The sequence below is a fragment of the Sarcophilus harrisii genome, chromosome 4, assembly GCF_902635505.1.
Source record: "Sarcophilus harrisii chromosome 4, mSarHar1.11, whole genome shotgun sequence".
NCBI lineage: Eukaryota > Metazoa > Chordata > Mammalia > Dasyuromorphia > Dasyuridae > Sarcophilus > Sarcophilus harrisii.
In genome coordinates, this window is record NC_045429.1 from 270,456,136 (window position 1) to 270,472,906 (window position 16,771).

The following is a 16,771-nucleotide window of genomic DNA, read 5'->3' on the forward strand; positions in this document are numbered from 1 at the left end:
TTTTTATTATTCTTTTTTTTCTGAAGCAATTGGGGTTAAGTGACTTGCCCAGGGTCATGCAGCTAGGAAGTGTTAAGTGTCTGAGACCACATTTGAAATCAGGTCCTCCTGATGTCAGGGCTGCTGTTCTATCCACTGCGCCACCTAGCTACCCCTTCAACATTTATTTTAATAAGATTCTGATTTCCATTTTTTTTTCCTTCTCCCCAAGATGGCAAAGTCTCTGATATAGGTTATACATATACAATCATATTTAACCTATTTCTACATTGATCATGTTGTTAAAAAAAAAAGAATCAAAATATAAGGGAAATCCGCAAGAAAAAAAAAACAAAAAAAAGTTAAAATAGTGAACTTCAATCTTCATTAAGACTTCATAATTCTTTCTCTACATGTGGATAGCATATTCCATCGTGAGTCTTTTAGAACTGTTTTAGATCATTGTATGATATAATGTTGCTGTTACCATATTCAATGTTTTCTTGGTTCTGCTCACTAGCAGCACCAATTCATACAAAATTTTCCATGTTTTTCTGAAATCTGCCTACTCATCATTTTTAATAGAATAAATGTGTTCCATTATATTTATATACCACAACTTATTCATTTCCCAGTTGATGGGCATCCTCTCAAGTTCCAATTATTTAAGGCCATATAATATTAATATTATATTATAATATAATATATACTATATAATTAATTATTATTTATTAAATGATAATAATTAATAATAAAATAATATAATATTAAAGTTGAAGGGGACTTACATTTATATAGCACTTGGCTGTGCGAAATGTTTTATACTTATCTCACAATAATCCTGTTGTGTTGGTGTTATAATTATATTTATATTTATATATTATGTTATATTATAATTAGTTTCATTTTATTGTTGAGGAAACTGAGACCCAGAATCACACAGTAGGTATCTGAATTTGAATTCCTCATTCAATGGATTCAATGAATCCTTCATTCAGTTCTCCCTAACTCTATGTCCATTGCCTTCTCTTATTAGCTTTCATTAGAAGGAAGGCCTCCTAAGCCTCATTGCCACAATACCAACTGAAGGACTACCAGGATCTTTTTCAGCACACTGCCTGACATCTCCTTCCTCACCTTATCTATGATTTTTTTGTCAGTGTTATTGTTTTGCTTCCCAGTTTGTAGTATTTGAATAGGAAATAGGTGAGGGGAGTTAATGAATGAATAAGTAAAAATTATCAAACACTGTCCCATCATTGAACTAAGCTCTGAGAATATAAAAACAAAATCAAAGACAGTCCTTGTCATTAAGGAGCTTGTATTCTAATAAGGGGAAAAACATCTATTAGGGAGTAGCTTCCAAGAAGGGATATTTTGATGTACAAAGTTATTAGAATGGTGAGTAGAGCCTTTAGGGAATAGATTATCACAGAAGGGGTTGATTTGATTGCGATTCCAAAACTAGAAAGGGGAAAGGAAAAGTGAGCATTCATCACTGAAAAGTGACATCTGTATGGCTGGAGTCATTCTTAGAAGTACAAGTTATCCCTTCCACATAGGGGGAGGAGGGATTAGGAGCATATCATCTCCCAAATCTGGAAAATGTGCATAAAATTTTTTGGCCCTCCCTTCATACCAGAGAAAAAGTCTGAATTACTATAGTATTAAACAATGAAATATGTGAATATTATACAATGCTATACATATATTTATGCATTTCTGAGTTTCTAAATGTTTTCTTTTATTGTCTTTTGCATTCATTGAACCTCCACAAAACTGCAAAAAATTCTTGTTTAATTTCTTATACTGACCCATGATATATCAAAACCTTGATAAAAGTCTTGGTGTAGAAGGAATAACTGGTTGATCATTCTAATCAGGACAGTGAGTCACCAGGTAAGTGTTTTGAGTATGAAAGCCAGTTAGTAAATCATTTATCAAGAGATTTCTATGTGCCAGACCTGTACTATACATTGGGGATACAAAGGCAAAAATATGGCTTTCTATGCATATTTGGACCTGGTTAATGTTGAAATTTGTTTTGCTGCTCTACTCATATTTATTGTGAGGCTTTGTTTTGTGCTTTTATTATTCTTTTGGAGGGCAGTGGGAGAAAATAAATTCTGGTAAAAAAAAAATTAAAAAACAAGAGAAAGAGAAAAGCACAAATATAGGTTTCTGCTCTCAACAAGTTCATATTAGATAGGGAAATACAACTGACACATACAAGGAACCTACAGTATAAATGAAAGGTATTCTTAGAGGGAAGGCACTAGCAGGTAGTATTGGTTAGGAAGGAGAGGAAGGCTGGGAGGAACTGAAGAAACTTTATAGAAGGACTGAGTCCTTTATTTTTTAATCTTATTTAATATTTTGTTTTTCCCCAATTACATGTAAAAACAATTTTAACATTCCTTTTTTATTGTTAAAGATTTTTATTTTCAAAACGTGCATAATTTTTAACATTCACTTGCATGTAGCAAAACCTTGTGTTTCAAATTTTTTCCCTCTCTTTCCTGCACCCTCCAGACACGTTTTAGATTAAACATGCAATTCTTCTATATAATATTTCCATAATTATCATGTTGTACAAGAAAAAATGGATCAAAAGGAAAAAATGAGAAAACAAAAAATGCAAACCAACAACAAAAAAAGTTAAAATATTATGTTGTGGTACACACTCAGTCCCTACAGTTCTCTCACTGGGTACAGATGACTTTCTTTATCACAAGACCATTGGAATTAGACTGATAATCTTTTTTTTCCTTCAAATTTTGAGTTCTAAATTTTCTCCTTCCCTCCCCCCGCTTTGTTTTAGATGGTAAGCGATTTAAAAAGCTTATATAAGTGTAGTCCTGCAAAACATACTTCTATGTAAGTCATTATGTAAAAGAAACACAGACAAAAAATAAACTAAGAAAAATAAAGTTAAAAAAAGTATCTTTGATCTGCATTTAAATTATACTAATTCTTTCTCTGAAGATGGACAGCACTTTTCATCATAAATCCTATGGGATTATCTTGTATCATTGTATTGCTGAGAATAGCTAAATTATTCACAGTAGATCTTATAACATTGCTGTTAGTGTTCTTGGTTCTATTCATTTCATTTTGCATCAGTTCATCTAAGTCTTTCCAGATTTTTCTGAGAGCATCCGCCTCATCATTTCTTAAAGCATAATAGTATTCTGTCACAATCATATACAACAATTTGTTCAGGCATACCCTAGTTGATGGACATCCCCATACTTTCCAATTCTTTGCCACCATTAAAAGAACTGCTATAAATATTTCTGTACACATAGATCCTCTTCCCTTTTTAAAAAAATCTCTTTGGGATATAAACTTAGTAGTGGAATTGCTTGATCAAAGGGTATATATGGTTTTATAGCCCATTAGGCATACTTCCAAATTGTTTCCCAAATGGTTAAATCATTATACAACTTCACTAATACTGCATCAGTGTTTTAATTTTCCTGCACCCCTTCCAACATTTGTTATTTTCCTTTTCTGTCATATTAGTCAAGCTGACAGATGTGAGATAGTATCTCAGAGTTATTTTAATTTGCATTTCTCTCATCAATAGTGATTTAAATCACTTTTATGTGACTATAGATAATTTTGATTATTTTGTCTGAAAACTGCCTGTTCAGCTCCTTTGACCATTTATCAATTAAGGAATGGCTTTTATTTCTATAAATTTGACTCAGTTTTCTATATATTTGAAAAATAAAATTTTTTCATAGTAATGATTACCACGTATGTATTTCTTTTCATTCTATTTCTCCCCCACTGTTTATCTTACTCTCTCTCTTCTTTTACTCTATCCATTCTCAAAAGTGTTTTGCTTTTGGCTTCACCCAAACTTCCCTCAGTTCTATCAGCTCTCTGCCATCCTTCTCTTATCCCCTTCCTTTTCTAATTTTCTGTATGGTAAGATAGATTCCTACACCCAAATGAATGTGTATATTTTCCCTCTTTGAGCCAATTCCAGTGAAATTAAGATTTATGTGCTCCCCTCTCCACTTTCCCATTTCTCCCTCCACTGTAAAATATTTTTCAGGCCTTTTTATGTCAGATAATTTATTCCACTGTACATTTTCCTTTTCCCTACCTTTCACTTTCCCTTTCTCCCAATTCATTCTTCTTTCTTTCCTTAAATTTATTTATTTACTTTTTGTAATCATACCATCACATTCAACTCACACTTCTACTTTCTGTCTTTGTACTGCTAATAAGCATAATTTGAAATATTATGCATTCTATCTTTCATCTTTTAAAATGTCTTTATGTATTTTATGATATTTGTACATGTATGAAATGGTTGTTCAGTCATTCATTTGTGTCTGATTCAATGCAAAGATAATGGAGCGTATTTTACAGATGGGGAAACTGAAGTAAGCAGAGTTTAGTGATTTGCTTAGATTACACAGCTAGTAAGTTTCTGATGTCACATTTGAACTCAGGTCCTCCTGACTAGGTTTTTTCATTAGAAATTTTTTCTGTTTTTTTTTTAAATAATAGTCTTTTATTTTCAAAGTATATGCACAGATAATTTTCAACATTCACCCTTGCAAAATCTTGTGTTCCAAATTTTTCTTCTCTCCCTTTCCCCCACTTCCCTCCCTAGATGGCAATTAATCCAATATAAGTTAAACATGTACAATTTTTCTATAACATGTTCCCACAATCATCATGCTGCATAAGAAAAATCAGATCAAAAAGGAAAAAATGAAAAACAAAACAAAAAGCTAGCAAGCATCAACAAAAAAGTGAAAATAGCATGTTATGATCCACACTCAGTCTCCATGACCCTCTCTCTGGGTGTAGATGGCTCTCTCCATCACAAGAACGCTGGAATTGCCTTGAATCACCTTATTGTTGAAAAGAGCCACATCTATCAGAGTTGATCATCCTATAATCTTGTTGTTGCTGTGTACAGTGTTCTCCTGGTTCTACTCACTTCATTTAGCATTAGGTCATATAAATCTTTCCAGAAGACCTGGTGTTCTAACCACTGCACCACCTAATTCAGTCATATACACATATACATCCTATGCCTATGTGCATATATATACTGGCAATATGTACATATGTGTCTGTGTATAAATGTATGTGTGTTTGTGCATGTATGTGCATGTACATGTATATATTGATGTGCATATATATTAATTTGCCTATATGTTTGTACATAAATACACACATACATATGTATATTATTGAGGTTATATTATATATATATATTTACTAAACAGTATAATATAAATATTTAGAGGCTACTGATCTAAGATATTTCCATCATGTGGAAATTTTCATACTAGGAGTTCCAGACATTGATGAAATCACCAAAATAGACCATCATATAGATAAGAGATACAGCAGGAAAGAGAGAGAAAGCTGCTTTGTGTGTGTCTGTTTGCACAACTATACACTCTGGTTCCCTTGAGTCAGGCGGACATGACCTCAGGTTCCATTTCTAATACACACTGGTTTTGTGACGAACATGATCCTGGGCAAATTCTTCATTTAGCCTCCTGTGCAGACTTGCATCTGTAAGAATTCCCTTGATTATAATTCTCGATATTCTAATGAAACCCCAAATAGGTTTGCTGTTTTTGCCTTCCTTTGATTCCTCATAGCTTGGCATAGTACCTAATATACAGTAGACACTTAATATGAAAACATATGTGTGTGTGGAGAGAGAGAGAGAGAGAGAGAGAGAGAGAGAGAGAGAGAGAAGGAAAAAAGAGGGGGAGAAAGAGAGAGAGAGAGAGAGAAACACAGAGAGAAAGCAAGAGAGACAGTAAGACAAAGCTAGAAAGAGAAAGAAAGAAAAAGAGAAGAAAAGCAAGAAGAGAAGAGAGAAAACAAAGACAAAGAGAAAACAGAAAGAGACAGAGAAGAGAAGCAAAAGAAGAGAAGAGTCAGAAAGAAGAAGAAGAAGAAGAAGAAGAAGAAGAAGAAGAAGAAGAAGGAAGGAGGAGGGAGGAGGAGGAGGAGGAGGAGGAGGAGGAGAGAGAGAGAGAGAGAGAAGAGAGAGAGAGAAGAGAAGAGAGAGAAGAGAGAGAGAGAGAGAGAGAGAGGAGAGAGAGAGAGAGAGAGAGAGAGAGAGAGAGAGAGAGAGAGAGAGAGAGAGAGAGAGAGAGAGAGGAGAAAGGTGTCTTAAGATTTACAAAAGTACTAACATTACAAATCTGTAGGATAGGACATAAAAGGTTTCATAATCTCTCATTTTGCAAAACGAAACTAAGATCCACAGAATCAATCAACAAGCATTTGTTAAGCACATTCTATGTGCCAGGCACTATATTACGCATTGAGGATACAAAGAGCATCAGCAGTTCCTGTCCTCAAGGAGTTCACAGTCTAACGAGAGAGACAACATGTGAATAATGAGGTACATAGTGGATAACGCTGTATAGATGAAGATAAATTGAAAGGAGAAGTTATTAGCATCTGTGGGGAACAGGAAAGACCTAATGTTGGAAGGGGCATTTGAGCTGAGGCTTAAAGGAAATGAGGAGAATTAACCTCCATGATAAGGGATGCCTGCATCCCAGGCTTGGAGGATGGACAGTGCAAAGGCACCAAGGGAGATGGAGCATGTTCTGCCATGGCAGTGCTATTAGCAGCTGAGAAGAGGGTAATTGGAGTATGGAAAGATAAGACAAAGCAAGTTTGGCAGTTAGAAGACTATTATGATAGGCCAGACTAAAGGTAATGAGAGTCTCAGACAAGTTACGTGATGTTCTGATGATTACAAAGCTAATTACATACCAAGGTCAGGATTTGAACCCAAATCCCCTGACTCCAAATCCAATGTTCCTGCCACTACAATTCTGATTATATTTATTTCAAGGGTCAAAAATCTTCCATAATTCTCTGCTAGTAAATTCCTTTGGCATTCAAGATACTCTGCAATCTGGTGTCCCTCGACTTTTCCAGCTTCATCTCATATTGTTGTTGTTTAGTTACGTCCAACTCTCTGTGACCCCACTTGGGATTTTTTTTTTTTGCAAAGACATTGGAGTTGTTTGCCATTTCCTTCTCCAGCTCATTTTACAGATGAGGAAACTGAGGCAAACAAGGTAAAGTGATTTACCCAAGATCACACATGAGTCTTATTAATTATAAACCCCATAATCTATCCACCCACACTACTTAGTTAACCTTATCTCATATTATCTCCTGACACATACTCTATATTCCAGTCTAAATGAATTGTTATCTATCCCCCCAAACAGAATCTAATTCTTTCTACCTCTCTGCCTTTACTCATTTTGTTTCCTATGTCTCTCTCTTCACTTTTAAGTTTCAATTCAAATACCTTTACTAAGAATCCTTCCCTGATCCTCTCTTGTTAGTAATGAATGACCTTTTCTTCCTGGAACCTCATCTGGTCTGTAGGTGTTGAAAGTCCTTGTATTATAGTCAAGCCAAAATGCATCTATTAGCAAGCATCTTCTAGGCTCCAGGCATTGGGGATACTAAGAAAGACAAAAAAAAAAATTGTCCCTACCCCTTAAGGAGTTCACATGCTAATGGAGTAAACAACATATGAAGCATTATGTACAAAGATAGAATAGTATAGTAGGTATAGAAGGTAATATATAGAAGGTAAAATAGACGGTAACAGGAGATAAATCTCGCTTTCTGCAGGTAAGAGAAACTGGGAAAAGCTTCTTGCAGAAACTGAGATTTTTATCTGATCTTGGAAGGAAGTTGGGATATGAAGAAGAAAACGAAGGAGTGTATTCTAGATATGGGGACAGCTAATGAAAATGCATGAAATCTGATGTTGAGTGAAGTGAGCAGAACCAAGAGAACCTTGTACACAGCAACAACAAGATTACGTGATTATCAACTGTGATGTAGTTGGCTCTTTTTAACAAGGAGATGATTCAAGGAAATTCCAATAGACTTGTGATGGAGAGAGCCATCTGCATCCAGAGAGAGAACTATGAAAACTGAAGATGGATCAAAGTTTAGCTTTTTCACTTTTCTATTGTTAATGTTGTTTGTTTGCTTGTTTTTTCTTTCCTGTGTTTTTTTATCTGATTTTTTTTTGTACAACATGCACAACAATATGGAAATATGTTTTAAATAATTGCATTTATTTAACTTATATCATATTGCTTACTGTCTTGGGGAGGAAGAAGGGAAAGGGGAAAGGGAGAAAATTTTGGAACAACAAAGTTTTACAAAAATGAATGATGAAAGCTATCTTTATGTGTATTTGGAAAAAATACTATTAAAACATTAAAAAAAAGAGAGAAAATGCATGTAATCAATGACAAGAAGGCCAGTATCAACTGGATTATAGAATACTTGGAACGGAGAGAAGTGTAAAAATATGAGGAGGAAGGGGACAGGTTATGATGGGCTTTAAAAACCCATCAGATGATTTATCATTTGATTCTCAAAGTTGTAGGAAGCTATTGGAGTTTATTGAGTAGTAGAATGATAAGTTAAATCTATAGTCACTTTGGTAGTTGAGCGGAGGATGGACTGGAGGGAGGAGAAACTTGAGGAAGGAATATCAGCCAGCAGCCTGTTGCATTAATCCATGCAGTTGAGGGCCAGCACTAGAATGGAGACAATGTTAGAGGAAAGAAGGGAAGTATACCAGAGGTGTAAAAGTAGAATCAATGGGACTTGACAAAAGAATGGATGTGAGGAGTGAATGGGAGTGAAGATAAAAGGATGACACCTATATTGAGAAGCCCAGGTGACTAGGGAGATGGTGGTATCCTTGAAAGTAATAGAGAACAGAGATAGTAAATGTCTGAGGTCAAATTTCAGTTCCGGTTTTCCTGACTCCAGGCTCTGTGCTCTATCCATTGTGCTACCTACCTGCCCCAATGCCCAAATCAAACAGTTATTTTTTCCCAAATCATCTATTTAAAGATAACAATTGAATTCATGGGAACTGATGAGATCACACACAGCAAAATATAATTTACTGTAAGGTGCTAGCAACTGGCACAAAGTAGTGCCAGGGCAAAGTAGTGAATGAAAGGTGAGTTCAAGCTTAAAGAATAGAACTAACTTTATTTCTTACAACTTCCCTTTTATACCCCACCATAAGCATGTTTTTCTCTGTTATACATTACACAAATGTCATAAAACCATAGAAAGTATAACCAAGGTTGGGACATTTCCTTGTTTTATTGGTAAAGGCAAATCCTGCTTTTTGTTTTTCCTTTAGAGGTTCCTCTTTTCTACTAGATAAGGTACACTCCAGTCATACTGACCTTCTTATCTCCAGTAAATAAATCAAGGAAACTCAGATATGGAATATCAGCTGTGGACATTGCCATGTTCAAAAAAGTCCCCCAAGTGACTTCATCTTGCTTTGGTTTTCCAAAGGACTTATAACTGGCTCCCCACAATAAGGGCCAAACTAGAGAGTTTAAATTTGAGGCTATAGGGAACCATAGGAATCTACTGAGTAGGGTCAAACATGGTCAAATGCTGTCAGGAAAATCAGTTTGGCAACTGAATAGAGGAAGGTTTAGAGAGGGAGGAGAGAAAGGAAAGCAATTAGGAGGCTATTTCAATAGTTCAGACCAGAGCTACTGTAGGCTTGAGCTAGGGTGGTAGGCTGATGAGTAGAGAGAAGTATGTGACAGATATTTTGGAGATAGAAAAAACAAACATATATGTAATAGCTGAGATATGTGGGGTCAGGGAGAAGGAGGAATAGTGTTAAAACCTGAGTGTTAGATGAGCCTTGATTTCGATAGAGAAGCTTGGAAGAGGTGGATTGGTGGGGAGATAACTGCAGTGAGATGTTGAATTCAGATAGCATCCTATTTCTTTCTGCTCATTGTAAACTACTCACTCACTCTATCCTACCTCAAATTAAAAGGGTTGGGGCAGAGCTCTCACTTGCCAGGTATTGCCTCTGGAGGCTGAGGGACAAATTTTCCCAATGGTACATTTCATCTGTTACTGGTCTTGCTTAGGACACAAATATTCTGAAGGGCTGAATGCCTAAAGAATCAGAGAGTGTAGGATGAGTCCTAGCTTCCCACTCCCTCCTTTTAGCTCTGTAAAATACTAGAAAAGGTGATCTTCCTGAGTTCAAAACTGGATAATGCTTGTAACCGTGGACAAATCACTTAGCCCCATTCGTCTCAGTTTCCTCATCTATAAAAAGAGCTGGAGAAGGAAATACCAAACCATTCTACTGTGTTTTCCCCCCAAGAAAACCCCACTTTAGGGTTGGCCACTATTGAACAACAACAAAGCATATAATAGGTGCTGTATAAATGCTTACTTCTTTCCCTTCCCCCAATGAGTTGGACTAGACATGCTTTCTAAGGTCCCTTTTCTGTCTAAATCATTTTCTATAATAAATTCTATGATCAGTGAATAAAATGAAAAGTTGAGATGTTATGTGATTCAAGCAATAACTTTCTACTTTAAAAGAAAATATATTTTTTTTTTCAGTTCCACATCCTCCCTCCCTCTACTTCTCCCCCACCATTGAGAAGGCAAGAAATTCAATATTCTCAATACAAATGAAGTCATGCGAGACAACTCTGCTTTTTTACACAAAGGATTCTGGGGATTAGTTCACACACTCCCAGATCAGAAAAAGACACATAAATAGAAACCAAAATTAATTTTATTGCAGTTAAATATCAGGCTGAAGATATGAGAGACTAAGTTATTTCCTCTTTTTAAAAATGATAAATTTATTGTCATTTCTATTTTTTTTAATAAATAAGAGGTTTGCACTAAAAAATCCCCAAACCTATCAAGTGGACTGAAGCTTTCCTGAATTTTAGTGCCTTCCCTTTTTGATTATTTCCAATCTATAGTCTCTAAAGGCTGCTTTGTACATTGTTTGCATGCTGCCTCCTCCATTAGATCATGAGCTCCCAGAGAACAGGCACTTTTGCCTTTCTCTCTATCCCCAGCATTTAATACAATGACTGGCAAATAGTAGGCACTTATTATATATTTATTGACTGACTAAATTTCCCTTTATGGAAACATTCTATGTTTCTTGTTTAAGCATTTCACATTCCTGCCAAATTGAATGACAAGCCATTCCCTAGTTTCATCTTGTCCCACTCCTGTCTTCCCCATGTCTGGGACACAAATTCACTCCAAATTACTGAAATCTTTTTTTTTCAAGCTTCAACTTGGTACTTCTGTGAAACTTCCTTTGATCCCATCAGCTGAAAGTAATCTTTGCCTAATGTGAAAATCCAAATAATTTGGGTGTCAAATCACAGGATAAGAAAGGGATTTTGATTTGATTACTTCTTTATGTTTACAAATGAGGAAACTGAGACTGCTGGCATAATCTGCATAATAAAGTTATAGGAAGACAGATTCAAACTGTCTAACCTAACCTACCTGCCTAACACTGGGAAAGTCATCAAAATTTTCTCAGCTGCTACATGCTCAAAGGGCTGTCAAATTGTACATACCCTTTGATCCATCAGAGTCTCCACTGGGTCCACATCCCCAAGAGATGATAAAAAAGGGAAAAGGATCCACATGTTTGTGGCAGCCCTTTTTGTAGTGGCAAGAAATTAAAAAGTGAATAGATGCTCAACAGTCAGGGAATGGCTGAATAAGTTATGGTTATAAATGTTTTGGGACATTATTGCTCTATAGAAAAGAACCAGCAAGATGATTTCAGAGAGGCCTGAAGAGACTTAAATGAACTGATGCTAAGTGAAGTGAGTAAAACTAGCAGAACATTGTACACAGCAACAACTGTTATATTATTATTATTATATATTATATATCCTATATTACAGAATTATCAATTCTGATGGACTTGACTCTTTTTAACAGTGAGGTGATTCAGGCCTGTTCCAATGGCCTTGTGATGGAGAGAACCATCTGTACCTAAAGAGAAGACTGTGGGAACTGGGTGTGAATCATAACATAGTATTTTTGTTTATTTGTTCACTTTTGTAATTTGCTTGCATTTTGTTTTCTTTCTCATTTTTTTCTTTTTAGTCCGATTTTTCTTGTGCAGCATGATATTTATGGAAATATATATAAAAGAATTGCATATGTTTAACATATATCGGATTACTTGCCATCTGGGGGAGGGAAAGGAGAGGGAAAAATTTGAAACACAAGGTTTTGCAAGGGTGAATGTTGAAAACTATCTGCATATTTTTGAAAATAAAAAGCCTTTTTCAAAGAGGCCTGAAGAGACTTACATAAATTGATGGTAAGTGAAATGAGCAGAACCAGGAGATCATTATACACGGCAACAGCAAGATTATACGATGATTAATTCTGATGGATGTGGCTCTCTTCAACAATGAGATGATTCAGGCCAGTTCCAATGATCTTGTTATAAAAAGATCCATCTGCATGCAGAGAGAAAACTGTGGATCACAACATAATATTTCTGCTTGTTTTGCTATTTACTTGCATGTTTTTTTCTCATTTTTTTCCTTTTTGATCTGATTTTTCTTGCGCAGCATGTAGAGAATTGCATATGTTTAACATATATTGGATTACTTGCCATCCTGGGGAGAGGGGTGAAGGAAAAGGGAGGAAAAACTTAGAACATAAGGTTTTATAAGGGTGAATGTTGAAAATTATCCATGTATGAAAATAAAAATCTTTAAAAATAAAAAAATAGAGATTAAAATTTTTTTCTCAGTCTGCCTCATTTGTAAAAGAGAAAAAAAAGTTAATCTCAATGACTTTTGAGGTCCCTTTCAGCTCTAAAGTTGTGATCCCATGGGCTCCAAGAAGTTTAACATAATCTGTTTTGACCTGGGATCCATGGAGCAGCTAGTGCATATATAACATGCTCTGGATCTGGAGTCCAGAAAACTTAAATATAGCCTCAGATAATTACTAGCTGTGGGACCTTAGACAGTCACTTCACCCTCAATTTTTATCTCAATTCCTTCATCTGTAAAAATGAGCTGGAGAAGGAAAAGGCAACTGCTCTAGCATCTTTGCCAAGAAAATGACTTCCGAGCAGGATCATGAAAAGTAAGACACAACTGAAAAATGATTCCCCAGCAACAACAACAGCCACATGAGATCCCTAAAGCTTCCCTGAGAAAAGTCACTTCTGCATAAAATAAGTCCCCTCCTCTTGCCCTTTTCTGGAAGCTTCTATGCCCCATGTGGGAAACTTCCATGCCCCATGGCTCTGTAACCGTGGTCTCATCAACCAATCCCTAGCATCTCCTCGCCTGTGACATCAGAGATGGGAAGCCAATCAGACCCATCTGCGTGGGAGCCCACCTATAAAACCAAAGGCTCTGCAGGGGACGTGACCTACATCGGCTGGGAAGGGAGGCTAGAGAGTAGGTGAGGTTGGCTGTGGAGCTGGACCCCTCTGCTCACCCCCAGCCAGAGCAGCCTCCCTGCAGCCCCCTCACTGGCTTCCATCTTCTTCCTGCCAGGACCTGAAGTCCATCCAACTGAGAAGGTAGGTTCACCTCCCTCCTTGTAGCTTTCCTCAGTCCTCACACCCCTGTGTTAGCCACTGTGAGCCTGAAACCTCTCCTTGTGAGTATTTCTAGGATGTCTGACTTAAATACAGACCTCTACATTCTAAACTAGATTTTTCATAGTCTTTGGACATCTGTGCTCATCTTTATCTCAGTCTACCTTGTATTATAGTCATTTGTGTCTGTGAGGTAGACAGTGAAAATGGAATATATATATATATATATTTTCCATTATATATCTTTATGTATATATATATATATATATTTCCATTTTCCTCCTATCTCATAGTGTCCTTTTTCACCTTTATATTCCCAATACCTTGAACATAATTATTGGGTTTTGATGGGAAGGAGCATAGAATCTGAGATTTCATCCATGTGGGGAGCTCCCAGGGAAGAATTGGCAGCTTTTCCATTGGAGATGGGCATTTTCTCTGCATTTTTAAAAACAGTCTTACTGAGAGGTTAAGTCATACTTGCCAATATGGGACATAGACAGGATTTCAACCTAAGTTTTCTTGCATCTTAAGTGAGGGACTCTATTCCATTGCATGATACTGTGTTGTTCCTTTTTTAAAAAAAATGTTGATTGAGTTGTTGGATTGGGTTTAAAGTGCGTTTAGAGATGTTTCATGAGGGCTCCAGTGGTCCACTCATCTGGTTCCCTTTGGGATTTCCCCTCCTCTCAGATCTACTGTTCAAATCAGGCTCAGTGTGAGTTGAAATTTAAAGAGCATTAATTAATGAAATTTAATGAGTATTAATTTATACCCAGTTCATAGAATTGGGAACACTTTGTGCATAGCTAAAATAGTTTGGAAGTATTATAAAAACAGCATGCTGGTTTTGACAATAATTTCCTCCCATTTTAAAAGGTATTTTGCTTGGAGTCTATGTGACAGGGAGATATTGGGGACAAATTGCTCCCATTACTCCAACATAGTGGTTCTCAAACTTTACTGTCTTTATGGGTATCTTTTATACTCTTAAAATTATTAAGAACTTTAATTTATTTTTATATGTCTACTTATTTGTTATTAATCTCTATGTAGTTATATCGATTGATATTTATCTTCTTAGTAGAAATATAAATGTTTTAATATTAATTTTGACCCCTCCAAGGGTGGGGAACCTTTTTATGCTAAGGACTGTTTGGATATTTATAATATCATTAATGGGTCATAAAAATTATCAATAGAGAACTCAAGCAGTGGGTAGTTATTGTACGTAGTTTTCAGCTCATCATCAGCTGTGGTTGCCTTTGCAAATAATTTCATGGGTCTTATACATCCTGTGAGCAGATGTTCCCATTCCTGTCTTAAAGGACATTGTAGAGGCCTTTGGAACACAACTTTGAGAATCAATGGAAAGAACATTGGATTTGGAGTTAAAGGAATCTAGATTCAAATCTTAGTTCTACTCCTCATTACATGTATGATTTTGTTTTCTTTATTTTTAAAACTGGGGAGGCAGTTGGATTATGTATAATCTCTAATGTTCTTTCTAGCTCTAAATTGTGATTTGGCAGGATGAGCACAAGTACTCGAGAACAGTAACTACTACCTAGATAATGTGATTTTTATCCCTGCTAGACCCCTTGAAGGCCTATTAAAAGAAAGTGAAAAAAATTGTGAATATTGCTTAAACCCAAAGTAAAGTTTTTACTTTCAACTAGAATGAAATGTTTACCTGTCTTCAACTGCTCAGTTTATTAAAAAAAGTGTTTCCCAATATCTGAAGGCAGGAAATTTTCCAAAGAATACAATGTATACTTTTTCTGCTTACTCATGGACTTTTCCCTTTTACCTTTTTGACCCCATTCAGAGTTGAGATTTTATTTTCTTTTATACTGGTGCCTCCTAAATTCACTATAATACTCTGGGTTTTTCTTGAGTTTAGCTGTTTGAATCTGTGATTTAAATACACCAATAGATCTTTATGGTTAAAATTTTCTCCAGAGGCTGTGACCTTGATACTATTCTAGTGTCTAAGTTCTACTGGATAAAACTCAAAAGGGCATGTCCAAGTTTTGGAAGGTCCCCTAAAATGACCAAAGAGATGACATAATTTTTCCTTGCCCTTGTTTCTATTGTTCTGAATTTGCTCCATATAGGAACATCATAGATCCAATCTAAAGAAAGCTACAAAGGAGCTCAGAGATACTCAATTTATTCATTTTATAAATGAGAAAAAAGAGGCTTAAGAAGACTAAATGACTTCTTATTGATGGCACACACAGTGATGTGCTAGAAAATGTTTAACAATCAGCTCTGGGGAAGGATATGGAAGATAATGCTATTTCTGATGCATTTTTATGATTAATCTGTATTATTAACACTTTCTCCATCATTCTCTTAAGTCAAGACAATCAACAAAATAATAAATAACTCAAGCCCTGATTTGTAGTGTTTGCTGATTTCTGAGATATAAATGCTCATATTGCAAATTAACTATTGGTTCCTTTCAGACAGTACAATCCTGGCATAGGTAGTGTTTCTCAGAAGTGAGATTTGAAGCTACATCTTCTAGTCCAGACTTAGTGGGCTTTCCCCTATACACATTATAAACTCCATATATCTAAATCTTAATCATCCATCCTTCAGGAGTCCAGTTGATTTTCTTCTCTGTAATAACTTTCCCGACCAGTCATTCCAGCTTGTACTGAGTTTCTTCCTCTTTCTCTGAATTCAGAGTACTCATTACTTCGACTACTCATTTAGCAATATAGTCTAGTAGAAGCTGTTGTATCAATCAATCTCATAAATATTTATTAAGCATCTCTCTGTGCCAGGTACTGTGTAGGAAAGACGTGAAAACAAATACATACAAACAAGCTATATACAAGATAAATAGGAAATAATTGAAGGAATGTACTAAAATTTAGAGGGGCTAGGAAAGTTTTCTGTAGAAGGTGATAGTTTAATTGGGACTTAAAGGAAACTAAGGAGGTCAGGAGGTAGAATTAAGGAAGAAGAGAGCATTCTAGACATGGGGGAGAAAATGACCAAAGCAAAAAAAAAAAAGAGATTCTTGAACTAAGGAGACCATGGTCACTAGATCAAAGAGTATCTGTCAAGGAGTAAGATGTAAGAAAATTAGAAAGATAGGAGAAGAATAGAGAACAAAGGGCTTCGAATGTAAAGCAGACATTCTATCATATTTGCTATGCTTTGGCCACATATATTCCTTATATTCAAGTCTTCTCACAAGTTCCCTAGGTATAAATATTTTGCTGTTGATACAATATTTATTTTTAAGTCTGGATCCACTAAAATGTTCTTATTAAAAGTTTATGAGGAAAATGCTTTATTTCTACTTTTTAAACTATCCTA

General features: G+C 35.7%; 1 protein-coding gene across 1 annotated transcript in view; it reads left to right on the forward strand.

The window, feature by feature from the left end:
- The first annotated feature begins 13,280 nt into the window (after nucleotides 1-13,280).
- The window catches only part of TRERF1 (transcriptional regulating factor 1), a 321,009-nt gene continuing 317,518 nt past the window's right edge, over nucleotides 13,281-16,771 (forward strand). Inside the window, exon 1 of the mRNA XM_031964844.1 lies at nucleotides 13,281-13,417. The gene's annotated coding sequence lies outside the window, so the exon portion shown is untranslated. The remainder of the gene's footprint in view (nucleotides 13,418-16,771) is intronic.